The sequence below is a fragment of the Chinchilla lanigera genome, unplaced genomic scaffold (assembly GCF_000276665.1).
Source record: "Chinchilla lanigera isolate Chin_1 unplaced genomic scaffold, ChiLan1.0 scaffold00002, whole genome shotgun sequence".
Classification (NCBI taxonomy): domain Eukaryota; kingdom Metazoa; phylum Chordata; class Mammalia; order Rodentia; family Chinchillidae; genus Chinchilla; species Chinchilla lanigera.
In genome coordinates this window covers 1,991,576-2,019,275 of record NW_004955403.1, presented here as the reverse complement: position 1 = coordinate 2,019,275, position 27,700 = coordinate 1,991,576, and the positions used below count along the sequence as shown (strand labels likewise).

The 27,700-nt window shown below is 46.5% G+C and overlaps 1 long non-coding RNA gene across 2 annotated transcripts; it reads right to left on the bottom strand.

Moving 5' to 3' along the window:
• On the bottom strand, nt 1-27,378 carry LOC102010965. 2 transcript variants are annotated; one of them, XR_259135.1, is made up of 3 exons: nt 27,290-27,378; nt 11,781-11,865; nt 1-118 (listed from the first exon to the last, which is right to left on the bottom strand). It is a non-coding gene; the product is annotated as an uncharacterized LOC102010965 (long non-coding RNA). The 2 variants fall into 2 exon arrangements; XR_001233151.1 differs by lacking the exon at nt 1-118 and adding an exon at nt 7,727-7,818.
• Nucleotides 27,379-27,700: the final 322 nt, after the last annotated feature.

Here is a 27,700-nt window from a genome sequence, read left to right as displayed (position 1 = left end):
ACGTCTTCTATAGATCACCATGGCATTCGCTTCATGGAGCGGCTGGAAATCTTCAGAACAAAGACCTCCAATCACAGAAGGACATTCTGTCTCCACACGAGTGACACTGCAATGTGCACTGTAGAGATAAGTGGGGTGGTGAGATTGCTCGGTCTTTGTGAGGAGAGCAGTTTCCTGCCCGCACAGGGTGCTTCTCGCCCGACTGAGACTGTGCGTGGGTATCTGAGAATGAGCCAGATAGAGCTCCCGGGACACAAGCTGCCCTAACGCCCCACAAAAATAATCACTCTACATTCTAGAAGCCTCTGAATCCAGTACTGAAATAATTTCCCTTTTTCTCTATTATTTATGCCAGTTCAGCCTAACACAGTGATGGATGTCAAAGAGCAAATGGGTAAGTAGGAAATTGGATTAGGCAAAATGAGGCAAATCATCTCGTACCACTTGCAAAACAGAAAACAATGAAATTCAGTGAAACTTAAACAACTCTTCCCAAAGTTCTTTCTATGGGTAATGGAGCCATTCCAGAATAATTGCGAACACGGTAAAAGTCCACTCTGAGGGTTTAAAAATGTACTTTAAAGGAGAGTGTTCCATGATACCATTTTCAGTCATTACATTATAGCACAGAAGCTCTTTCATTAGTTTTTTCCTCACGGGTGAATGAAAATGCTCAGGAGGACTCTTGGTTCTCCGGCCCCTCCTCCTCTGACAGCCAAGAGCTTCAACTCCAGACACAAAACTTCACAAAACCTCGAAGCCAAGCTGCCCACTTCCTTTAGGGTCCCTGGCTTGATTTTCATTTCATATTTTAGGTTGCAGGTTGAAAAGCAAGGCTGGGGCTGGGGATTTAGCTCAGCGGCAAAGAGCCTGCCTGGCAAGCGCAAGGTCGTGAGTTCGGTTCCCAGTACCGGAGAAAAACAGAGAAGCAAGGCTTTCACACTGCATCCCATGATTGCACTTTCTTTCTTTTTTGGAATATAGGAAGGCTGGTGATTTTTGTTTAAGGATCACCTTACTATTAGGATAAAAGTTGCCCGGGTTGTTGAAGTTTCCAAGCTGGCAACATTTCCCCGACATAGGGAAGTGTGACCCTCACCCCTTCCCTTTTTCTCCAGCCGCGCTACCTGTGACAGCAAATACCTATTCAAGGCGAGGACTCCTCCCCAGCTGTGTGAACTTGGCCAGGTGATTAACAAGTTTGTAAAGCGGAGGCAATGCTATTATTTACCTGTTAGAATTGCTATAAATTGTAAAGCCCTTGAGAAACATAAACGTTTACTTAAAAAAACCCATCTCATTCATTAGAGAGTATGTATCAGCAATTCTTAAATGTTATACAGCACTAATAACCACCATCTTTATGGATATATAACATGCAATTGTGTTGATGAGCTCTTATTTATGTATTTTTGGTTTTTTGAGATAGGGTCTCCCTATGCAGTTCAGGCTGGCTTTGAACTCACTTTGTAGCCCAGGCTGCCCTCGAACTCACAGTGATCCTCTTGCCTCAGTCTCCCAGGTGCTGGGATTACAGGCGTGCGCCACCACGCCAGCTTTTGTTTATTGCTTATCTGTCTTTGCAAAGCATTTAAAGCATTGAAAAACAATCACTATACAGGTATTCAAAAGCTGAGTTCTGCAGAGCAAACGGCTGCACCCTGGACAACAGAGCCAGCTGGCCGAGCGGTCCCCACGCAGCAGTCACTGCCCTGCCCACCACTGTGCACGGCTCCCCCTGTAGTGCTAAGAAGTTTCAGTCATGCGGCGATGACTGCTGATCTGGGGCTGGGCAGCCTGCGGGCCCTGCCCGGCTTAGCCCGCTCTGCTTGATGCACCTGGAGCAGGCAGCTGGCAGCTCGGCCGGACGCTTCTGGCCTAACCCTAACTTGTCAGGCGCTCGCCTGTGCCCGGGTGGCCGTGGGTCTGTCGTCATCCAGCGTCCAGCCCCCGGCCCTGGGCCGGTTCCCAGGGCAGGGTAGGGGTCTCCAGAAAGTGAGCAGAAGCTCGCAGGGCCGGGCAAGTCGACGGTAGGAGGGGCTGGCTCAAGTCGGGAAGGCACCAACCCGGAAGGCTGGCCAGTGGAGGCACAGGGCGCACCGCGCGGGTTCCGGACGCCCCGCTGACGGAGCACGCCACCCAAGCTCCAGGGTGCTCCGCTCCCCGCTGCCATTCCCACGGCCGGGTCACAGCCGCCTCTGGCCGGCTGTGGGCGCTGCGCCTGCGCTCCTCCCCGGGTCACTCCCACCCGTGACTGCTGCCTGGCTATGTGTTTGCGGGTGTTTTGTTTTTGTGGTGCTGAGATCAAATGCAGTGCCTCAGGCATGCACAGCAAGTGCGCTCCGTCCGAGCACCCCCAGCCCCACGTCCTTTCCTACCCTGAGCATCAGCTCACAAGCGCCTTCCAAGAGGTCTTCCCACCCTGCAAAATCTGTCTCCGAGGAAGAAATAAGGGGTTGGGGATGGAGCTCAGGGCAAAGGTCCTGGGATCACACTGCAACAGAGAGAGGAGAACCTGCCTTCCACGTGGTCAAACTGTGCCCCTGGCAGGGTCTGTCACAGTGCCTTGTTTTATCGGCACCCCAGCCTGCCCTGCCTGAGCTGTGCCTGGCAGAGGAAGGTGCTGTGCAGGTGCCCGGCTGCTGGGTGAACAGCACCCCTGCCGTGTGAGCGTGCAGGGCCTCCGGTGCCGCCTGCGCCCTGAACACCGTCTCACTCCCCCCAGCCACTCACGCGTGGACCGCCGGGCCTGGGAGCACACCGGCGCCATAGCTGTCCTTCCAGCCTGGTGGGCAGTCCCCTCGGGAGTGCCCAGTTCTCCCTTTCTTGTGTACCTCTGTCTGCAGCCTGACCTCAGCGTGCCGTTGTGGCCCTTGTAAAATCGCGCCCCCGCCCTTCCACAAACAGGAGATGCGCAGCACACACTCCAGGCCCGACCGGAGCCCTGGGTGGTTCCCAAACGCCCAGAGGGGGTGACCTTGGCTTTCGCACCCATTTCTGACTGTCTCCAATGCACCCCTTCACATTTCCTAGGAGCTCCCAGCCAAGCACCCAACAACTGCTTCATGTTTAGAGATGTCACTGTGACCCTCCATGGATTTTCATTTGATTCCAAAAGTCTGCTTTGGGCCCTTAGGCCCACCAAGTGTGACTTCTCTTTCTGGTCTGGCTAAGAAACTCCTCTATGAGAGAGCCCACTCAAACATCGCCCATTACTAAAATCGTCAGTTCTAAAATCAAATGAAGGGCTAATTGCAAAAATCAAATTAAAGAGTATTATTACCTTTCAAAATAAATCCATAAATATTTGTTAAGGGGGAAAAAAAAAGAGAAACAAGCAAATCAGATTTATCCTGAGCTGGTACAGACTGCTGAGGGGCTGGGAAGCTGAGAGAGAGAATTAATTTTTAAGCAACGGGAGAGAAGCCTTTCCATACAGCGGGTTCCTGAGGAATGCGGTGGCTTTTGAAAGAAGAATCATTTTGATGCTGTCTGATGGTCAAAGAAAGCTACCTTTTGAGGAAAAAATACAATCAAGCCAACACACCTCTTTCTCAGGACACAACACCAAAACCAAAATGCAGATTATCATAAATTCCCGAAAATCAGATCCATGTTCTGGATCACACGCTATTAAACAAACATCCCCCAATATTGCAGCCTGGCAGTTTTAATTTCATCTCAAAAATGCATCTTGTTTCTTTCAACCCTTGACTGTTTTGACATTTTCTTCGATTAAATTATAAACAACCATGAAGCCTGCTGGTGAGGCTGGAGCCACTAATTTCCCTAATTGTTTGCAGTTGTCTGGCCGGGAGAAGGCCGCCCTGTTGAGAACTTGGTGATTACAGGTCCAAAGACTTCCTTTGTGTGTTTACTCAGCAGATAGGGTTCAAACATTCAGATTATTTAAATTATAGATTTAAATTTCACTGGAAGACATAGGCACTGAAAAACATCTCTGGCAGCTCGCGCCGGGGATGGAGCCCGCAGGGTGCAATCGTGTCCCGTAAACATTTCATGTCGCAAAGCCTGGCTGGGGGCACCCTGTCCCTCCGCAGGCCGCCCTGGTTCTCAGCGCTCAGCAGAAAAGATCAGTTAATTATCAGTGGACTGGTTAGCCATCTATTTATTTTATTAGTAATTATTGCAACCGAGCCCTGGAAGAAGTTATGTGGGCCGTCCAAAGTCTAAAGCAACCTCTTCTCTTCTTTTATGGAAAGCTTCAGAAGTCTGCATTCCTTGTCTTCCCAGGTTCATAATTAACTGATAATTAGCTGCTTTGTCACAGCACCTTGACTTCTTGGTAGCAATAAAAGCTGGCAATAAATAAGAAGGAAGCAAAAATGGCCCTGGGCTTATCGCAGCATCATCTTATCTTTATTATCAAAGCCCACGCCTCTGGGTGGTGCCCGGTCACGTGGTCTGGTGTTTATTAGCCCACCTGTGGCAGCAGATTGCCGCTGCTCAATAACATCATTGCCTCTGAAGTGCACCTCCTAACCCCTCGCTTCTGATCCCAGCCCCAAGTGAGGCACAAAACAGCCTCTGTAGACAATTACCTGCCTCAAGCGTAACCTCTGGTACAGATGTCTTCTGTAGGCCACGGGCCTGCTACATAAGCCATGGTGAGGTTAAAATCCCACACGCCACCGACCACCTCCACCAGCTACGCAGACGTCAGTGCGTCCTGCTTCTGCGTGTAAACAGTGTTGGACACCCTCCCTTCAGTTCACCTATCTCTTACACCTTCAGGGTGCAGGTTTCTTCAGAGGACTTCCCTGAGGCTTAGAAACGGGAGCAGTTTTCTGGCCAGTGGCTCCTTTTGTGTGGGTTAGTTAATGTTCACCGAGGGGTAAGCGATGAAGGCTAATGCATCTGCAATCCAGGTGGTCGGAAATCTCACGGAAGCTGGGGTTGTCTTTCACAGCGCTGGAGCTGCATCTAGTGGGATTATGAGCTATATTTTCTCAGGCTCTAGCTCTGTTAAAACTAGATGACAACACTTTGTTTACCTGAGTACCGCAACAGGACCATTCTGTTTAAAATTTTGGCAGAAATGTCAGAGAAATAATACATGTTTACTATGCACCAGTGAAGGTAGAAGCCACCTTGAATACTTCAACAATTCTGAAATACCATTTAGACGGCCTGTTGAAAGTGAGAGTATTTTTCTGGTTGAGTGTTTATCAATGGTTAATATAAAATTCACTATAATTTGTGGTGCATTACATGGAGATCTTCAACTTATATTTGTCTTCACAGAAAAGAAATAATTGTGATTAAGGTATAACTCTTGCAAGATGCATTTTGATGAAAGTATGCATTATATATAAATTCAGAAGTCAAAATTGTACTCTAAATAGTCATAGGAAGTAAATATTGGGCCACCGCAGACATCTTATTGAAGATACTCAGTACCCATACCCCAAGGCAAGAGAAAGTTCTGCTTGTGTTTATAAAACTTTACTACCTTCTGGTTTTGAGTTCTTTGCAGCTGAAATGTTATTAAAATCATTTTAAAGAATCACATAAACCCTAGACATATGCAATGCAAAATATCCTAGAAATGGTAATAAAGACCATACTAACATTTAGTGTGAGAAGTGTTGCTATTACTGGGAAAATAAATAGCATGTAATACTCCATTTATTATATCGGAGTCCATGTTGTCCAAACTGAATGACTTACAGAAGGAAATCGAATAACATCCCGCGCTTGCCACGAGTTTGCAAGCAGCGTTTTGCGCTCCTTCGGCGGCTAGACTTACACTGGGGCTTGCACTCCCCGCATCCGCACATCGCAGAGCCGGTGAACCAAGGAGGAGGTTGGTGATATGTTGAGCACTTTCTGAGTTTCACAAGATGCGCCCCTTGGGACTTACACCTTCCAGCAAGAGAGCAAAATATGTGTATCAGCATCGCCTTGAGCATCTGACACAAGTTCAGGAAGAGAAGCAATTATGTTAGATTTTAAGATGGGTAATATTATTTTAGTGCCGTTTTCCCTTCTGAACGCGGCGGCTCCCAGAGATGTGTGTGAGTCCACGCGGGAACCCCCGTGTGCTCAGGAGCACTGCAGAGAGCTTAGGAGAGCAGGTGTGTGTCTTTCTGTTCACAGTGAGGCCTGGGGGAATTCTTCCCCACCTCTTCCCGGCTGGCACAGCTGATGTGTCAAAGCGTCACCTGTGGGGTGACACCTGCCCTCCACCTGCTGCCCCTGCTTTGGAGGAACTCCGGGCTTATAGGAAATGCTATTTTCCTGCCTTTGATTGCTGCGTTTACTTATACTATAAAACCCAATAGGAAAGAGTTTCATATATTTAATGACTGGGTAGCTGGTGTTATAAAGCTACCAAATTTACACCAAATAACAGCTGCGAGCAGCCCTGTTAGAGAACTTCATCAGTCCTACATGGGCAAAGAAAAAGCCTATAGGAACTCAGAAGCCGAGTGGTTGGATGTGTGTGTCCCGCCCCCCGCACTGAAAGCACAGATCTCTGAGAACTCGGCGGTCGCTCTCTCGTCTGTCAATCTCGTGTCTCGTGAGGTCGCTCTCTCCAGGAACTCAACAGAGTGAGGCGGCGCAGGCCCCACGCCCACGTGTCTTCCGGGAGAATCCAACACATCTGAGTCCCACTCCCTGGTTTCAGGGTGCTCACAGGAGACCACAAAAGGACACCATTTGAAAATGTTGGCAAATTTAATTGACTCTTGCGTACATAAATAAAATTACTCAGACACATTTAGGTAACTATTGATTGACCCAAGTGAACCATTTTACAATAACTTGCTTCACCTAATACCTTAAACGTTTGTTACTAAATAGTAACATACTAAGCATTTGGAATCTCAATGATTGACTATTAAAAGTCTCAAATCAATATTCATTAGGAGGTAATAGCTAAATGTACTCATAATACCTATTCACAATCATTCTAAGTTTTAAAAAATGTGCAGTAAGCCATTTAACCCTATAACCATCTGAGCCAAGAACTATTATTATTCCCGTTTCTTAGCTAAGAAAGCTGAGGCTGTGAAGTTAGGTGTTTTGCTCAAGGTCACGTATGTAGCTGGTGACAGAGCCAAGCTTTTAACCCCAGCAGTTTGCGGTCAGAGCCAATCATTACAACCACTGCGCTCCCCAAAGCCCACACTCAAACTGCAAGAGCCAGGGCAGTACAGAGCAAATAAATTCCTCACTTAATGAGCAAGAAGGGGACAGATCTTCTTTACAATGCCTAATGGCACTAATTGTTACTAGGAATTGATTCATTCCTTAAAGAATACAGGACATTAACCCCCACCCTGACTTAGCCAGTTGTGTTTATTTAAAACAATTGACTACACTTTAGTTCTCCAATAAAAGCCCCGTGGAAGATCGCCATGCTTTGCTCTTCGTGGGGCTGGGAGAGTACCCACTTCCAATTACTCACTCGTGTGCCAGCACACGCATGCCTGTGCACGTGTCACACTCATGTGTATGCACAGGTGTGTGCACACAGGTGTGCAGCAATGCCTGGTGTTTCTGCAGAGTGGCGTTGAGAGGAGCGGCTGGCTCTGCACCCCCGCATTTTCCTCCCAAGGACCGGGCTGGGCACAGGCCTTTGCACTGAGTTACATTCCTAGCCTTTTAAAAACTCTTCAGAACTCTTAGAAAGTTGCTAAACTGCCCAGGCTAGGGTCTAACTTACCATTCTCCTGCCTCAGCTGGCCAGACTGCTGGGGTTACAGGTGTGTGCTACCAGGCACAGCTGAAATATCATTTTTCATGATCACTTCAAGCATTTGACTGTCAAAAGCTGTTCTTCAAGATTTTCTGAAATACACAGTACATTATCTTTATCTACCCTCACCCTAGTGTAGGAGTGACACCAGAACTCATTTCTCCCTAAGTGCAAGCCAGTCCCACCCTCTGCACCTCCCAGCCCCTCCTGCTCTCAGCTCCTAGGAAGTCAGCATTTTTAGGTCCCACACAGGAGTGAGAGCACACATTTTGTTTTCCCTGTGCCTGGCTTACTTCACTTTGTATAGTGACCTCAAGTTCCACGCATTTGTCACTTTGACAAGATTCCATCCATTTTCATGGCTGAGTAGTACTCCACTGTGTGTGTATACCACATTTTTTTTATCCTTTCATCCTTTGATAAACATTTGGGTGGTAACCATTTGTTAGCTATTGTAAGCATTGCTGTGAAAACATGGGAATGTGGATGTGTCTTCCACATACTCATTTAGTTTCCTCTGGGTGTGTTCTGAAGTGGGATTTCTGGATCACGATGTTGTTCTGTTTTTAATGTTTTTAGAGCTCTCCATGCTGTTGTCCACATGGACTGTATGACTCACGCTCCTCCCCTGGTGCGAAGGGCCCCTCCACATCCTCGCCAGTGCCGGCCCTCCACTGCCATTTTCACGGCAGCCGTCCCGAGTGCGGCTTGGTCCTGTGCGGTGCCCAGTGTGGTGACGGGCGCCTCGCCGCGCTCTTCACTGACTTTCCCAGTGCTGGACACCGCTGAATGCTTGTCACACACCTGGGTCTGTTTCTGCGACTTCTCCGGGGAAGCGTCTGTTAGTTCGATGCCCGTGTTTAAGTCTGGTCACTTGGTCTCTGGCTACTGAGTTTTCCTATGTGTCTTGGATTTTTGCCCCTGTCAGAGGAACGGTCTGTATTTCCCCCCGGGGGCTGCCCCTTACCCTGGTGATTGTTTGCTGTGCTGTACAGAAGCTTTTCTGTTTGATGCAATCCCATTCTGTTTTCATTTCTGCTGCCTATATTTTGGGGGCCTTATTCAAAAAGTGCTTGCCAATTTCAATGTCGTAAAGGAGTTTTCCTAAGTTTTCTTCCAGTAACTTCAGAGTTTGGGATCTCCTATTTGAGTCACCCGTGTATTTTGACTTGATTTTTGTGCGTAGTGAGACAGGCATCGAGTTTCATGCTTTGCATGTGCAGATCCAATTTTCCCCACCCCACTTGTTGAAAAGACCGCACTTTCCCAATGGACGTTGGGAGCACTTCTATCAGAAATCAGTCGCTGACCGCGTATAGATTTACTTCTAGACTCTCTATTCTGTTGCACTGTAAACATAAACACTTGTATTTGTTTTTAATGCCCATTCCTGCAAGCTCAGCACTCTGAGAGGCTGAGACAGGAGGACAGTAAATTCCGGCCCAGCCTGGGAAACCTAGGGACTTAGCAAAGCCCTTCCTTGAAATAAAAAATAAAAACAGGGCCAGGCATGTAGCTCAGTGCGAAGGCCCTGGGTTCAACCCTGGCACTGCATTCAGCAACCATTAAAATATAATGAAATCTTACTAAATGTGTTAATAAGTCTATCCATAGATTCTAACGTTCAGTTCATCTAATTGCCAATAAGGAGAACAAACGCATGTCATCGTATGCTGCATCTATGTATTATATTTATGCACACAAACCGAAGAGCTGTTTTTATGGCAAAATCTTTCCACATCCAAGCGTTACTGAGTCTGTGCCTCTTGATGAGTGCTGTGGGAACCATGAATTGGAACACAGAGAGGAGAAAACAAATTCGTGTTCCGTAAACAAGGATCTTTGCATTCGTGTCACCTGACAGAAGGAGCTCCACGAACCCAGCAGCGTGCGTTTGGGAGGATCATCCTTCATCTCAGGGGCACAGGGCCAGGGAAGAGGGAAGCTCTTCTGTGGGGTGATGAAAACAGACGTTTCTGCCCAAGGGTCCTGCTGTGCCCTCTCTGGGCACCTGTTCTTGAACCACTCTGACAATGAGTCTAACCTCTCTACCATCAAAGCTGCCCAAGAATCTAACAAATGTGTCACCTGTTCTGTTCCGTATGCATACTGTGTCGCATGGCACAGGGCTCTCTAAAACACTGGACTAGAGGCCTGGCCCCTCCCACTCAGGCCTCTGGGAAGTCCCAGCCCCGAGGCTGAATATGCAGATAGGACATTGGACCAAGACCAATCAGCGGTTGACAGAGTGTGGTCATGGACAAGGAGTTTGCCAGGTCAAGAGCTGTGCTTCCTCGAACTCAGCACAGTACAGGACATATCCTGCAGCACTTAGCTTCTCTCCTGCTAGATTTCAACCCTCCACTGTAGAACTGAGTCTTCTGTTTCCACAGTAGTAATGATTACACTTATGATTTCCAGTTATTTAGTCCTTCAGCTAAAATCTCCCAGAGACCCATTCCATGCAGGGTACCAGACTCTGGGAACAGAAAGCTGTGCTTCTCCTCGGAAGAGGTTCGCAGCCCCAGGAGTGGTTTCTGATCTGAGGTGATTTGGAACCCAGGGGACACTTGGGGACATGCAAGTGAATGTTTAGTGTCTCACCCGGAGGGAAATTGGGGATGCTGCTGGCATTGAGGGGGGGGAGGCCAAGGAGCCGCTCACCGTCCTACGATGCACGGAACAGTGGGGACACACACACACACACACACACACACACAGATACAGTGGTGCTAAGGCCAAGATTGAGACACAAAGGTCTAACAGGAGACACCAACATTGGGGTGAGAGCAACCGGGTGCATCTGCAGTATGGAGCAGCTCTGGGTTTCCCATAGAGAGCTGTGCAGTCCTCATGCAGTCTTCTCGGCCTGTGTCTGTGCACATGTGTCTGAGAGTGAAAGTGCTCAGAGCACTGTCAGCCCAGCCCAGTAACAGCTGCGGGTAAGGCTGATAGAACCACAGCTACCCAAAGCCGCAGTGTCCTACACTCCAGAACCCACAGCGTGTTCCTTGGCACAGGGCAGTTAGGAATGTAGGTGGAACGAAGGTGGCCAATCAACTCACTTTAAACTAGGAAGATCACCTTGGGTCACTTAGGGGTGCAGTAGAATCGCGAGGACTTCCCAAGTGGAAGAGGAGGGAGGGGCATCGGTGTCCTGGTGGTGCTGGAGAAACACTAGACTGGCCACACAGGCTTGAAAGACAGGAGTTGTGGCTCAGGGACGAAGGCAGAACCTACACAGTGACAAAGGCAGGCGAAGATTCTCCGGAAGCCCCTGGAAAGCCTAGCCCTCGAGCACCTTGACTTTAGGCCAGTTGGCTCATTTCAGGTCTTGCCCTCCAGAGCTACTGAAGTGGGGTGCTCTTGGGCTCCTGAGCTTGTGATAGCACCCAAAGGAGGCTGATCCATAAGGCCACTATGGCATCAATAGAGGGTGGGGCCGGGACCCCAGCAGCAATACCACTGAAGTCCTGTACCACACGACGTCATTCACTCACCCTCCAGTGGGAAATCCTCCACCTCCCTCCTGATTTCTACCAAGCTGGGTACACAGAAACCATCCATTGGCACCCTTTGGGGCAGTGTGGCCAACTGTGTATTTCTAGTTTACATGGGTGATGAAAAAAAGAATATGTCAGTGTTTTTCCTTCGTCTCCTTGGGCAGAAAAAGCCCGAGCTCTGCGCCGTCCACTGTCTGTGTGCCTCGATGGGTTCCACATGTCAGCTGCATGTGAGTCTCAGCTGTAATTTCGGAGGCGAATTTCTCAAGGAAGAGACCCAGAACATGGCCTTTCTGGTGTGACGGAAGCCAATACAAAGAACTCAACACCAGTCGAATCAATGACTCACCTGTGAGTCTATAACCATCACCTATGTCTTCCCTACAGTACCTGTGTGAGAACAGCCATGGCATCGGAAAGACAGCTGATCTCAGAGAACTTAGTCCCACGCTTTGCCACCGTGCACCCTGAAATCCCCACTGTCTCAGTGGCTTCTGCTAGGAGCCCGATAAAATCCCAAGGTTTTACGGAGGAAAATGAAAGTTTCCTACCATTTCAGTGCCTTACAAGAAACGGTGAAGCTTTGCCTCAGAGTCCAAGGTCAGCTCCTTAGCTCTGGCTCTGGTCCTTGGTGTGCTTTCCATGGAGACAGAAACATCAGTTAGGTCCAAAGAAAGAAGAAATCCATGCAAAAAATAGGAGAAACAAAATAAAACAGACACACTAAATTACAAAGGAATTCATTACAAATGTTTACTCCTACTCTTTTCCTTCCTTGATGTCTTTCTATCAAAATCCTAACTTACATGCATGAGAATAAGATCTCTTCATGAAGCCTTTCTGCTATTGAAATTTCCATAGGATAGTGTATATTACGACTGGCATGAATATTAGACATTTGGGGCCATTAATTATATTGTTTTCTTTTTTTTTTCTCTTTTAGTACCAGAAATCAAACTCAGGACCTTGCCAGGCAGATGTTTATGCCACTGAGCTATATCCCTGGCCCTATATTCTGTGTTCAAATGCCCTCAATAATATTGATAAAAATTATAAAGTCTTTATCTAGTTCTCTTGTCTAACACTTTCCACCAACGTCTGACAGAAGTTTTCATTCCTTTAGATACGTGAACAGTAATTCTGGTTTAAAGTGAACATCAATTGAACCATGCATAGAGGCCTCTCAATATTTTTATCAAATAGATTTGAAGATTTCATTGCAATTCAGGTGAAAATGTAATAAATATTGACAATGCAGAGAAAAATAAAGTGACTCCAAATCCATTAGTCACATTACAGCAACCAAAGCAAAGTATCAGGACAAACAAGATGGAGAAAAAGAAGACGAGACAAAGAAAGGGCCAAATTTTTAGTTCAGGCTCAAGAAAAGCAGCTAAAATTCATCTGTCTGCAGGGTAGCGGATCAGACTTGGGTCGCTGCCTGGGTCTCCCTGTCCTGGCCCACACAGAGGTCCTAGAAGTCCCGCTGCTGAAAACCATTATACTGTGAAGACGTTCTGAAGCACAGGCGTCAGGTGCTAGGTGTCATACCTGCGCTCATCACACCACTGGGCCTGGCACAAGGACAGAGCCTCGTGTGCCCACTGAGGTCTATCCAATGTCCACAACCCTCCAACAGCCTGTGCCCGCAGCCCTAGCCGCCTCCTTCGCACCACGAGCAAGAGGTGCTTCAACTCAAATCGGCAGGAAGGGCCACTCTACCCTGCGCGTGTGAACACCGTCAGACTGCAGGCCGCCAGCTTGCCTTGCCTCTGGGCCCTGACAGCTTAGTCTTCAGGAAGGAAGGACGAGGCTCTTAACCAATGTCACCTCATTTACAAGTAGTAAGGGGGAAATCAATATATTAAATCTCTTTACAATCTTTCCATTTCTTAAAGATATTGTACTTAAATTTTCAAGAATTTTCAATTTCAACAAATACATTTTAGACAATTGCTTCTAGATGTTGCCCCTCGAGTCTTTAATTTTTGTCCAAAATCAGGAAGAGAATGAATTTTACAGCCTCTCAGTTTCATCAGAAATGACAATGTGCCTTCTCCTTCACTTCCACTCATTCCTAAGTCTTTGGAGTACATTTTGTACTCTAGATGATTCAACACAGATTTAATGTTTTTACATTTCACTTAGTCGAATTTTTAAGTGGTACAATTTTGAGAAATTCTGCCAACTTCATACAACAATGGCAAATTAAGCATAACATTGCAATGCAACCAACCTTTATTCTAAAAAGGGACCCACTAAGGACCTAGAACTTGCCTGGACCTGCTTGAGAGTATCTGAAAATAATTGCACTACCTCGTATTCTTGTCTGGTAGGTCTTAACACTGCACGTGCCTGCCCTGGCTGCCTTCTAACAGCACTGGGGCATCGGCCGCTGCAAGGGCTGCTCTGGTCTCTTTGTGTAAGGAACTGGAGATGCTGAGGAAGCCCCGAGCCTGAGGTCTGGACCGACACCAGCCTCGTGTCTCCGCCTGCCCAGTCCCGCCAGTCCTGCAGGCAGGGTTTCCTGCAAGGGCTCAGGAGTCAAAGCTGAGCCTAGGTGAGGAGCTGGCTGGCTGGACACCTCTGGCCCCAGGCAGCAGGAAGGTGATACTTTCTTTTCTCTTTTCCTGGGTCATAAAGAAAAGTCTTGCCTATCAGAACGAGACATTTATTCCTACCTCCATCCCCATCTGCAGTCACCACTGTGTGTGGGAAGCCACCCACGTCGTCTGTGAGGTGAGCGGGTGGCCTCGTCTAGAACAGGATCGCAACACGAGGCGCTCAGCGTGCAGTTCTTTGTCCTGAGAGCAACAAAAGGTTGGTGCAGTCCCTTCCGAAATAGGTCACTCACTTCAGTGTTACTCTGCAGGAGACACTGTGCCCCGAGGCATTGCACCTTAATTTTGTACCCAGACACTCAAGGCAGGGTCCCCCGCGAGATGTTATCTCGTGACAGATGTCATGGGACAGATGTCCTCAGGCTCAGGTGCCGCCTGGCTTAGGGGGAAGTCACCTCCTGTACCAACAAACCCCTGCAAAGGAAAACTGTGGGATGCCACATGCACGGGTGTACTCTGCCCATGTGACGCCACAGCTCTGGGCAGCAGGTGTCCGACCTGTGGCCCTGGCAGTAGCCATGCAGCCCATTAGATACAGACTTTGACCACTGTGCTGTGGTTTCCAGCCATGTTTTCTATGGCTTGAAATCAGTGCTCGAGTGTGGGTGGACTGCATTGGTGACATGGAACACTAGTAGGGAAAGTGCAGGAGGCAGTGCTGACTCAGCCTCCTATGCCAGCTGCCCGATCAGTGGAATGGAGACCAGCCACGGAGTGCCAACCATGGCATGAGTGAAACCAAGGACTTCGTGTAATAGTGTTTCAACCCACTTGGGGTCTGAGGATGTCAGTGTGAAGGCCATAGGTCCAATATCCAGTAACCAAACAAACAAAGAAACAAAAAATCACTGTGGTTGGGATCACCTATATTGAAAACCAAATGAAGAAATATTAAATGCATTCAGATTTGTAAAACCTTCTTACACAGTAGAATTGCTTATAAGAAAGATGGTGCTTCCAAAGGCTAGATTTCCTACAGACAAGATTCTATAAAGCAAAATGGTATAAGACAACCCATGGGAAAAGGATAAACATTTTACTTGGAAAATTACACATTGGTGTTAAACCTCTGTTATCACCTAAGGAGAATTCCAAGGTGCCAAGAAACACCTTTCACAGAGTCTACACACTAACCTCTTTCACTCAATCTTCTTCTTTTTCCCTAAAGTTCCCTGATTTGCAAATAATGACCAATAACTGTGCTCCTCTGGTGAATGCAAGTTTGGCACTGGACTAATCTCATAAAAGAGTGGCTAGAATCAGTTTTTACAAAGAACTATGCTTACTGTCTTCATTATTTCAGAGACAAGTGCAAATTTCTCTCCTATTTCTTATTTAACTAAATGGCATTGGTCAATGTTGAGCTTTGTTAAAGGTAAGATTCAAATAAACAGTTAAGGAATTTTGCTAGACAAAGGCTGTTTATTTTTACATTTGGGGCAGCTTCTAGCTAAAAACTGAAGGCCGTACAAGCAAAACCAAAGTAATACGAGGTTCCTGTCCTTTCAAATGGATCTCACTTATAAATAGATATGGCTTTCCTCATAGCTTCAAACTTTTTTTCCATAAATTCACAAGAGAATAAAAGATAGTACAGGATGAATTATTATATGTCCTCAGGCCACAGTGCGTGTGTTACATGTTATACAATGTGCTAGCCTGAAGAGTTAGATCAAGCACAGTAGCTGAGCTCTTCCTTTAACCTTATCAGCTCACCGCAAGTTATATAAACATATTTTCAAATGGAATCTTATTTCATGTTTTAATGTAGGAATTTTAAAGCTAAGAATGCCAAGAGACAAAGTTAAATATTCATTCAAACCGTACTTTTCCCACATTTCCATTCCACCCCAAAGCACATCCACAGAGTACCTGATTTGAGGATTGCATAGTGCTAAGTGCATAGACATTTCCAACAGTTCCAGGAAAACATGTCCTTAACCTCCCTGGTGGACCATGCTCAACTGTCACCTTATGTATTAATTTAGTGTGTTAAGTCCACATGAGGAATGCGTGATGTGATATGGAGCCTAGAGTGTAAAAGTTTCTCACTGATGTATGTAAATCTCAAGCACCATTGAATAAACAAAGAGGATTTTACTCACTCAAATTGGTAGTCAAAGCTTTTTATATTATGAGGTTGTCATCATATCTTTTTATTGAAAAGGTACTCTCTTAGCAAAAAACTCTAGTGTTCTTGCAACCTATTTTGTCTTTCCTGCTAAGTGAAAGGTACAAAGAAATATGAAGGATTTATTGCTAAAAATTGTGTAGAAATATTCTATTTAGCAAACATATGTTACATATTAGCAGTTTTAACAGATATTTGATATATATTATGCATATTATGAAATATAGTATATACGCAAGGCTGCTTACTGAACCCTCTCTGCGTTGAGAAGTAAGCAGCATTCAGGATCTTTCAGGCTAAGTGAGAGATTAAATTGTAGGAGTCAACCCGTTACCTAACTGTGTTAAGTCTTTATGCAGGTATAGCTGTCATCGGCACAAAGGGGGGAGGTAGGGGGGCAAAGGGAACCAGGCTTCCATGATCAATTGTCCTCTGAAAAGAAAAATATTAATTTACAAACAGCCCTTGCATATAGTACGCATTCAGGAAACTGTTCAATGTACGGATCTTGTGGAGATTTTTCTCTCTTCCTTCAAGAAAAGACACTTTCTGTGTGACAGGGCATCACAAACAGAAAGAGAGAGAAGGTAGCTCCTCCTATCCGTTCCTGGTGCTCCTAAGAAATAAAAAGTTTAAATGCATCCCAATTTAATAGATGAATGTGTCCAACACTAAAGAGATTAAAAAGTATGATAAGAACTGGCAAGATTTAAAAATCAGCTTTATTTACGGGGGCTGAAGCACATAAGCAGGTGAAATATCACGATAATTCCATCTTGTGATTTTAAATCACGTTTTCACGCAGAAGCATTTGCTCTGGCTTTTGTTAAGCAGGGATTTTAAGAAGTTTTGATAGAAAATATATTCCTAGAAGAGAACTATTCTGTAATTTCATTATGAAGTTTATGTCACATTGGTCATATTGCAAAGTGATAAAAATGGAAACTTTTTCCTGAATCACCCTGTGTTACTGCTGCAGCAGCACTTTGCTGCTTAGGTCTGTCCTCAGCTATAAGGGTTCCCGGATTCCACTTCCATTCATGACACTGGGACGTCCAGGAGTGGGAAGTAATCATCTGGTACCAAAATCCAGAGATTTTAGAAGTTGAAAAATATCTAAACTTCAGAGAGGAGAAAAAAGGGGGAAAAACTAATAATAATCACACAAGGTTTAAAGAATGCATTGTACAATCGAGCAGGATAATATTAGAAGCTACAAAAGTCTGAGGAACACAGGAACTGAGAACAGGCAGATGGTCTTAGGACAGGACTCCAAGCCACTGATCTGAAAGCGCAGGGAGCTGCAGTGTCTCCGGTCACTGGTCCTGCTGCCTCTTTGCACACCGGAAAAGGTTGACTCTTCCAACCTCAACCTCCCGGCTTTCAAACAGACGGCCAAAAGAGGACCCGCACGGTGCAGTCAGTTAAGGTGGTGAGCACAGCTTTGGTCCACATTGCACTGGCCGGAACTTACTCAAGGAGCCCTGTCTAGCTTGAAGGGAACCTGGAAATACTTCTACCTCTGCACTAAGAATGAAGAGAACATAGGTCTTGCAAAACACAGGGTGGTTTCTTCCCCAGGTCGGTATGAAGAACAGCTGAGCTGGTCACTGCTCCTACTCATACCGACGAGTCTGAAAGTTTGTCCTCCTGAGTTCACTCCAGTGAATGTCCTCTAAAAATAAGCCACTTGCTCTAAAAGTAATAATGTTCTAAGGGCATAAGGAGGTAAATCTTCCACAAGCGACGTTAATGGGAGAAGACAAAAAGGAAACCAGCTCACGCCAAGGAGGAACTGTCTGCATGGAGCCCTCACCAGGTAGGAAGAAAGGAGAGGGCAGCTTTTGCATGTGTATCTCTCCCCTCACGTCCTAACATTAATGTTGCTATTGACACACTCCGTTTGCTAACATACTGCAGGAAAACTCTTATTTATGTATACACGCATGTGTGCATGTGTGCACATATGAAGCTGGGGGGGAAATATTCTATATCCGAACCCTTGTCCTCCCACCCCAGTAGCTTGGGCCATCTTCCTCCCTGTGGACCCAGGTGGAAGTTAAAATGGGAAAATGAAAATGTCTGAAACTTAATTTCAAACCTCCTTGCATCTATGCGGTGGACACAGGTGAGCACCAACGGCTCTCCCATCCTGGATTTGGCTTGGGGCTCGTAGTGCTAAACCTGGGCTAACACAGTGGTCAGTGGGAGCAGGAGCCGTCCCTGGACACACAGCAGGGGCGAGGCCAGCAGCTCATAGCACCCTGTGGCAGAGGTGTCCCAAGTGTACATGCCAGTTCTCTGGCTGGTTTTCTCCTGGCTACGACATCTCTGAAACTCATGGCAGTGAGTTATCAAAAACCTTTGAAATGAACACTTTTCTGGAGAATAGCAGGCAGGTCCATTTCTGTCTTGTATCTAAGAACATGAAGACTATTTTTTCAGGGGTAGGTGCACATACAAACAGGAAGATATTTGAGATGGTGGTGGACAACATGTGGTTGATAAATAGAAATCCGGGTTGGTTAGCTAACCAAATTGGGACAGAAGACAAGGAAAACTTCTTGTATGAAGAGCAGGGATTCTGGCAAGAGACAGCATGTGGTGGTGACATATTATGAAATCATCTCGTACAAATCTGTGGAGGAAACAAGGCCATGGCTACAGAGCACCGTACATAGACTAAAAGGTTCATAAGTTTGGAGTAGCCTAACAGCACTGGAGAGCTATAAATTATATACTTTTATAGATATTTTATAAAGGTATATATTTTAGAGTGAAATCTCAAAGTTTTAAATTATCAGCCTAAGGCACAAACTGAAACAAGGGGATTTCTGTGTTTTAAAAGAAGCCCTCACCTACGGTAGGTGAAAGGTTGAAGCGGAAGGGAGGAAAGTCAAACACAAGGTTCAGTTAAACAGGCTGCTGTACTCAGAGGTCATTCCATAGTCAAAGCCTTAACCAATTTCCTTCATGAAAGCAAGGACTCTGATGAGTGAGAAGCAGAGCGCGAACAATTAAACCAGAGACGTTTGGAGCACCCAGAGGGTCCCAAGGAGCTGCACGTGCCACCTCGCTCAGCCTCCCTGGCCAGGAGAGGCAGCCTCGCCCTGCACCTGCACAGCCTCTTCTGCCTGGCGGAGGGCTGTAGCTTTCCTGGGAGACAACTGTGCGGCCCAGGACCACCAGCTCTGCTCACGCTTACTTCCCCCACCCTTGGCATCTCTAAGTCTCCACCCTCAGGCAGCCCCTAGAGTGCTCTGTAGCCAAATACAAACTATGACTAGTTTATGTCAACAATATAATACATTTGCAGAGGATTAAGGATACGAAAATATAATTTTTCGATTGAGCTAAAATTATCAATATATTACACATGAATATAAGTATATATAAATATAAACCTACATATCCATATATATGAATATTAATATACAAATTATAAATATAAAAGCTTCTGTTCTCATATGCTAGCTAGAGTAGATGGAAGTAGTTACAGCTTTTTGCTCAGCTGCTTAGCTGAAATGACCTCAGTAGTTGCCTGCATACCATACGAAGATAAAGTGGCAGAAATTTCCTCGTATGGGATTGAGAGAACACACCCGCAACAGAAACTTCAGAGTACATTTTTCACACATGCTCCTCTTAGGCATCCTCTAACCATGGCCCCTAAAGACCCACCAGACACCTGAGAAAGCTGTTGGGGGAGTGCTGCATCAAAGGCTATGCTCTGGGTACCAGTGAAAGAAGGTGCCACAGACATGGACCCTGAGGTTGCAGTCATGTACCAGAATCCCAGTGAGGCAAAGATCAGTCAGAGGCACCTGTTACGGGTAGGTCTAAAAGGTACTCAGACTCTCGTGTGTGTGGAGGAGGTGACTGGATGGAGGGACACTGTACTCATAAGTGGATTCACCCATCCATGAGTTGGTTAAAGGTGTCATGGGTGGCCTGGGCAGAGGCAGTCACTGGGGTGAGACCTGGAAGGGCATATGCTTGTTCCCGGATCCTCCCTTCTCTCTGTGCCTCTTGGCCACCATGAGATGAGCAGCTGCACTCTGCCCACGCCTTTTCACCACGCTGTTTCTGCCTTGGAGCCAGCGGACCATGGACTGCAGCCAGGAGCCAAAATAAATCTCTCTTCCTTGAAGTTGTGGGTGTTGGGTATTTTGGTTCAGTGATGAGAAAGTGACTATGACAGGACTTAACTGCCTGAAATAAAATGAGCATGACTGTCATAGTGGGCAGCAAGGACAGTCAGCACAGTGGTCTGCAGCTCCAGGTCCTGAGCCAATAGGTGATCGTGGAGTGACAGTTTCTAAATGAGCAACCCCCTAACAACCTACCTGATGTGTACAACTGAACACATTCTAGTCCTGGGAGACAGACACAGGACGTGAACACCAAGACCCAAGTCATGATCTTTATCCCAGTTCCAGTACCTCCGTGCGTTCATAGACGTACAGGTGCATAAATGAAGGGGAAGCCAGGAACTCTGTCGGAAATACCTGCTTGCTTTGTCCCAGAGGACACATAGCCACTTACAAGGTTAAGGACATAACTATTTATGGATTAGTAAGCACTGAATCCAAGATAATAATTCCTGGAGGTACAAAACACAAATAAATCCTGTAGATCGCAGGGAAGTTCATAGGGATCTGTTACAAAATTGTTGTGTTTCAAAATTAGAATGGAAACAGTGGGGTCTCAAACTCATTCTATAGTTAGTTATTTTTCCAGTCCTTGGTGTCTGGTTGGAACATATGTCTCAGCAACCAAGAAGACAGTAATACAATCCATGTGCATTAGTCAGCTTTCCAATCGCCAGAAGAGATACCCAGTACCCATAACTCAAAGGAGAAGAGGTGTCATGTGGGCTTTCTGTCCTTGGTCAGCTGGCTCCAAAACAGAAACACCGTGGGGGAAGAGCCTGGCAGAGGAAAGCTGCTCACCTTATGGCAGACAGGAAGCAGACAGAGAAGGAAGGAGCCAGGACAGGAGGAAGGGAAGGAGGGAGACACGCCCCCCCAGAGGTACGCCCTCAGTAACATGCCTCTCCCCGTGGGGCCTCACTCCTATTAGCACGTTTATCCATGAACTCATCAAGGGATGAAGCCTCTGGTGAGCGCAGCGCCCTCGCCTTCCCCATCCGATAGCCTTCCAGAGTTCTCCTCCCTGAATATGCAAGACTTTCGGCAGACATTCTAGATCTAAGCCATAACACTATGAAAGATATGATAATAATAATTTCTCAGGTGCTCCTGGAGGTTCTCCTGTCTACCAAAAAAGCAAGTCACAGAAGATAAATAACATGCAAAATCACTAAGAATAGTGGCATCATGGAAGTGAAATGGTGCAAGGTCGGTCCTTCCTATAACATCCCCATCTCACTGTCCAGGCTGACGGGTGGAGAAATAAAGGTGTGACAAGCGTGTGAAGGAATAGAGCAAGAGTAATAAGACTCTGGTTCCAGATATGGTTCCATCAATTACCACAAGTGTGATTTCTTCTGAAATGGCAAATAGCTCCCTCTTTCTGTTCAAATTAGCAGAAAAAGTCAGAGAAAATTTACTTTGTCCACTCAGTCTATTTGCACACTTGACCACTTCACTCAGAATTACATCTGTTCTCCCTTCTTTCTCATAATTTAAGATAAAAAATCCATGATAGTCCTATGATTCTATCAAATATTATGCAGGTCCTCTATACTAGTTACATCATGGCATAAAACTTGGGGGAGTTAGTTTTAGTAGGTGCACTGGTAAGACCTGTGAAAGCTACGTGACAGCAGTTCATATGGCTGTCATCTCAGAGACATTTCTGGAAATACAGAGCTTGGAGCAGCTTGGGACACTTCAAATGCAATAGAAATCACTTTACACTAAACACCAACCACTGGGATGAGCAGCACTGGTCTTACTTGATTTTGAAGGTCTATTTAGATGCCTGCTTTTTTTTTTCTCTTGTCTAATTTCTCTGGTGAGCATTTCCAGTAATATTTGGAACAGTAGTAGTGAGATTGAGCTTTTTTGCTTTGTTACTGATATACAGAAAATCTTCCAGCTTTCACCACAGAGTAAGGTGTTAGTTGAGAATTTGTCATATGACCTTTGTTATGTGGAGGTGCCTTCCCCCTATATCTAATTTGTCAGAGGTTTTTTTTTTTATCATGAAGTGATGCTGAACCTAACTATTTATGGATTAGTAAGCACTTTTGCCCAGGGCTTTCTGTGTACTTATTAAGGCAGTCAGGTGGTTTTTGTCCTTCCTTCTGTTAGCGTGGTGTATCACATTTGTAGCTTTCCACATGTTGCAATATTCTTGCATCCCTGACATAAATCCCAGTCGATCCTTGTAAATGACCCTGTTAATGTGCTGTTGAAATCTGCTGGCAATATTTCATTGATTTTTGCATCTAGGTTCATCAGGGACATTGGCCTCTTTTTTATTTTCTTGTGGCATCTCTGGCTGTATACTCAGAGTAATACCAGCCTCATTAAATCAACTTGGAAGTAAGTTTTCCTTCTTTTTCAAAATTTTGAGGGGTTTGAGAAGCATTCATGTCTGTTCCTTTCCTAAATGTCTAATAAAATCAAGCAGTGAACCTGTGAAGTTCTGGGCTTTTCATGGATGGGAGGCATTTTTATTACTGATTGCATCTCTGCTCCTGATTGGGCTGCTCACATTTTTACATCTTCATATTTTAATCTTAGTAGGTTATACATATCTAGGGATTTGTCCATCCTCTGGGGTGTCCAACTGGTTGATGTGTACATTGTTCACAATCTTATCATCGTTTGTACTTCTGTGTTACCAGGTGTAATAGCTCCGCTTTCATTTCTATTTGTCTGAGTTTTCTGGATTTGTTGTAATCTCAAGTTTTGTTGTTTATCTTTTCAAAAAACCAACCGATAGGTTCACTGATTATCTCTAGTGCTATTAGTCTCTATTTCATTTATTTCTGCACTAATCTTTATTATTTCTTTCCTTATGGTAACTTTGGGCATAGTTTGTTCTTCTTTATCTGATTGCTTTGGACTCGAGTTTGCTATTGGTGACCTTCCTTTTTGATGTAGGCCTTTATTGCTACCAAATTTCCTCTTAAAACTAATTTTAAGGGGCTGGGGATTTAGCTCAGCAGCAAAAGGGCATGCCTGGCAAGCGCAAGGTCGTGAGTTCGGTTCCCGGTACCGGAGAAAAAATTAAAAAAAAAAAACTAATTTTGATGCATCGGATAAATTTTGGTGCATTGTGGCTTTTTTTCATTTTGATTTGTCTTAAAAATATTTTTTAAAAGTTGTATTTTAATTTTTTCATTTACCTTGTGATCATTCTGGAGTATACTGTTTAATTTCCATATATTTGTGAGTTTTCTGCAGTTCCTCCTGTCATTGGTTTCTAGTTTCATAGCACTGTGGTAAAAAATTATATATTTGATATTATTTTCATCTTCTTAAATTCATTAAGATTTATTTTGTGGCCTAACAGATTAACATGAGATTTTTCCTAGATTTAATTCTGAATGTGCTGAGGAGATACATTCTGCTCCCATTGCATTGAGTGATCTGTATGTATCTATTTGTCTTTGACCTTCCTATATGTAAATATTTCTTTCTCTAAATCTAGGCAGTTTTCTGCTGTTATTTCCATCTTTTTACTCCTTTATCCTTCACAAATTCCTGTAGCTCAAATATTTGCTCATTTGATGCTGCCCCGGACATCCAGAAGCTTTCTCCATTATTTTTCCACCTGACTATATTTTCAAATTGTCTGCCTTCCAGCCCACAGATTCTCTCTTCAGCCAGAGCAATTCTGTTGCTGATGTTCTCTGCTGCATTTTCCATTTCACTTGTCTTTTCAAGCTTCACAATTTGTTTGATTTTTTTCTATAATTTCAATATCTTTAATTTTTTCATCCTGGAGATGTATTGTCTTCTTGATATCATTGAATTGCTTCTCTATTTTCTTCAATTTCAAGAGGCTTCCTTTTAAAAATATTTTTGAATTCTTTGGCAGGAACCCATGTATCTCCATTGCTTTGGTGTCCCCAACCAGATCACTGTGTTCTCTTTGTGATGTTATGTCGACTTGGTTTTTTGTGGTTTTTTGTTCCTTAAGTTGATGGATACACTTTTAACACAGTAGGGCTTGTTCTAGTTACAGACTGACTTTGTCTAGGAATCCCGTTAGCTCCCCTTTCTAAAGAGTCTGGGCAGGCCATCTGCTGGGCTCAAAGGGCAAACTTGCTTCCGGAGTCCCTGGACAGACTGGCCTGGGGTCTCGTCAGCAGGTGGCAGACCTGTCTGATGCCTGGGTCTGTGGATTGGCCTGACCCTAGACCCATGGGGCAACCCTACTGATTGTGTGTGTGGGTAGCCTAGGGCCTGAGTCAGTAGGTGGTGAGCCTGGTGCCTGAGTCCACAAGGCTGCCGAGTATTCATGGCCATACCAGGTTCTGGGATGGACTTAGAGCCTGAGTCATGAAGCCTGGCCTGGCACCAGGGGAGACCTGCAGCTTGGGATCATTGCAATGAACTGGAGCCCATGTCCATGGGGTGAGCCTGGAGCCTGAGTATGAAAGGATGGTCTTAGAACCTGGGCCCATGGGGTCTGACCTGGCACCAACATCTATATCGGGGTGGGCCTGGGCCCTCGGTCTGCTGGAGCAGCTCTGAGCCCTGGGTCCCATGGAGCCTGAGGCCACAGAGACTGGCCCAGAGCCTGTAGCTACCCTAATGTTGGGCCTGGCATTGGTGCCTGCAGCCTCTGGCCTGACCTGGACCCTGTGTCTACTCATCTGAGTGTACAAGTGCTGGCCCAGAGGCCGAGACCACGAGGGCTAACCTGGCACCTGGGAGATGGGCTGGTCTGGGAGCCTGGGTCTGAGGGCCTGGTCTAGAGCTGTGGTTTTGGATTCTGTGGTGCCCACCTGGTGTCTTGAGCAGAGGGCCTGGCTTATGGCTGGGTGGGCCTGAACCTTCTATTCACTGAGGTTTTCCTGGGCACAGGGTCCAGGTGCTGGCAGATGACTAAGCCTATGGGGCTCTCCCTCCGTGGCACTGGGTATGTGCCAGAGCCGGTGGGCTCCTGGAGCCAACCCCGGGCCCACAGCAAGCCTAGCCCTAGTTGTGCATGCTGGCCTGGTGCTGAACTGGGTTACAAGTCCAGAGCCACTGAGACCCATCAGGCACTAGAACTAGTCCAGAGCCCAGGGCAACTGGAGTCTACCGAATGGCACAAAGACTGGATCCCCTATGCACGGCTGCAGGGTCGGCTGGCAATAGGAGCGACCTGGAGGTTCTGACAGCCCCAAGCTCAAGGCTGCAGGGCTGGTGCAGGGTGGGGCTGCAGACCGTCTCTGCTGAAAGCAACACGGTCCAAGAGTGCTGCAGGGTCAGCCCAGAGCAGTGCGCAGCGCTGGGTGGCCCAGCCACGAAGTCTGCCTGCAAAGCCTGAGGCCACAGCTGAGCCAGAGGAGGCCCAAAGCCTTTACGCGTGGTACTGGGGCTGCAGTGTCTGTCTGAGACCAGGTTTTGCTGGGGCCTGCCTGGCTCAGGCTGAGGTGCAGACTGGCACTCTCTCACCCACACAGGCTGTTTCTCCACACCGTGCTGCCAGGGTCGGGAGGGATGATGGCATAATGTAAGACCTTCCTTCCTGCAGCTGCAGCGTGTCGTTCTGCTCTCTGTGCTATGCTTCATTGCTGGAATCTCCCTCTTGGTATTGTAAGATTCTGTGAGGTACACTTGAGTGGGAATGATCTCTCAGGGTTATGTGTCAGCGGGCAACCAGGACTGGTGAGGACTGCTTTGGAGGACTGTCTTGGTCACTTTCTCTCGTTGCTGAAACCAAATATCTGACACCTAGAATTAAGGAAGGAAAGGTTTATTTAGCTCATGGTTTGTGGAGGTTTCAGTCCATACTCGGCTGGCTCCAAGGTAGAGTGGCACATGGCAGAGGGCGAACGTTCTTGGCGGCGTAAGACAGCAAAAGCAGCAAGAGCAAAAGGGAGGAGTAGCAAGAGTGAGCAAGCCTCTTTCCCTCCCTTATATCGTATGCAGGCTGACCACTCCAGAGTGGGTGTAGCACGCACACCCATAATCCCAGCAATGGACTGTGGATCCAGCAAAAATCCTAGAAGCTGCCCCCACGACTGCATGAGGCTTTGGGGAACATCTAGGCACAAACCACCGCAGGGACCCTCCCTCGCTCCCTTGGGATGAGCGGACTCAGCGTCTCTTTCCTTCCTCCTCACCAGCGTGGTGTCTTATCCATCCAACACCAGTTCACAGCATATCAGGAGCACTAGGGTGGTTTCTAGGTTGAAGAAATCCCGAAATGCTCCAAAAATGGGGCAGTGGAAGAAACATTTTTCAAGAATTCCCCTTTAAATCTCTGCCGTGCACCGCATAAGGGATCGAGGAAGGAATGAGTTCTTAAGAGCATAACTGCCCTTTTAGACAATAAAAGACTTTCCTGCCATTAGTTCCGTATGGGAAGACATATTCTTCTTTCCCATAACTAGAGTTGAAACAGGCATTGGATTCCACATCGATTTCTAGAGGCCACATTTCTTTGGCTGTTTTTACACACAAAACGGACAGCTCGAAGCTCACACAGCCAAGCAGCTGTGCGCCGGCCCTAGGCCCTGTCTGCTCTGCGAGCAGAGGTTCACTTTGTCCCACTAGGAAAACAACACTTCCGGCACAGGGACGCACAGCCCTGTCATTAAGGCCTCGCGTTTCCTCTGCAGTTCTTCTACTCCGAAACCCTCCTCAACTCACATTGATAAGTCAGGGTTCTGAGTAACTCAGATATTTTGCACATTCTCCATTGCAATAAAAGTTAGGTCAAACAATTGGAGAACCAATGAGAATGGCACTTCACAAAGTTCCCTGAGCTCTCTTACGGGTCTAGATCAGGAACAGGAGTCCCGCCAGGGCCTGTGCTGAGGAGGGGCTTTGGGGAGATGACTGACAGCAGGTGGGGCCTGCTTGGGAGAGGAGGCTCCTGGAGGTGACCCGGAAGGATTTCTCTCCCTCCTGGGCTCCCGGCTTCTCTCTGTTCCCGGCCACCATGAGTGGGCAGCTGTCCTCATGGATGTCCCTGTGCCGTGGTGCTCTTCCATGGGGCCAGCCGGCCGTGGACTGTAACCTTGAGGGCAAGTAAACCTCTCCCCTTTAAATTGTGGGTGTCCAATCTGGTGTCTCTTGATGAGGAAAGTGACTGAGATACTGTTCTTGGATAGCTCTTTGCTCCTTATTGTGAGGTTTTGGCGCGAGTAAAAAAAAAAAAAAGTTAAAAATACCTTTATTGCAGGCACAGCAAGGCTGTAGAGAGGGAGACAGATGGAAGGACCTCCGGAGGGCCAGGTGAGGAGAACAATGGCTACAAAGGGCCAGGCTGGGGGTGGGCTTTGCTGCCTGCGTGACGTGGCAGATGGTGATTGGGCAGGGGGCGGGAGAAAGGAAACGGTGTTGTAAAACGGAAGTAGGAAGTTGTAACCTGGCGGGGAAGGAGAAGGGCGGGGCTTGGCACATGGCTGTCTTGGCTCATCAAGATACCTTGCCACATTGGCTCATCTCCATGGTGACCAGGTAGAATTTTTAATTTGGGCAGAAACCCATCACTTCACACCTCTCATCCTGAACCCTGCTCCGGTAGGTTGTCCTTTCTTACCTTCTCCTTTCCACACCCTTCAGTGCTCCTATCCTGCTCT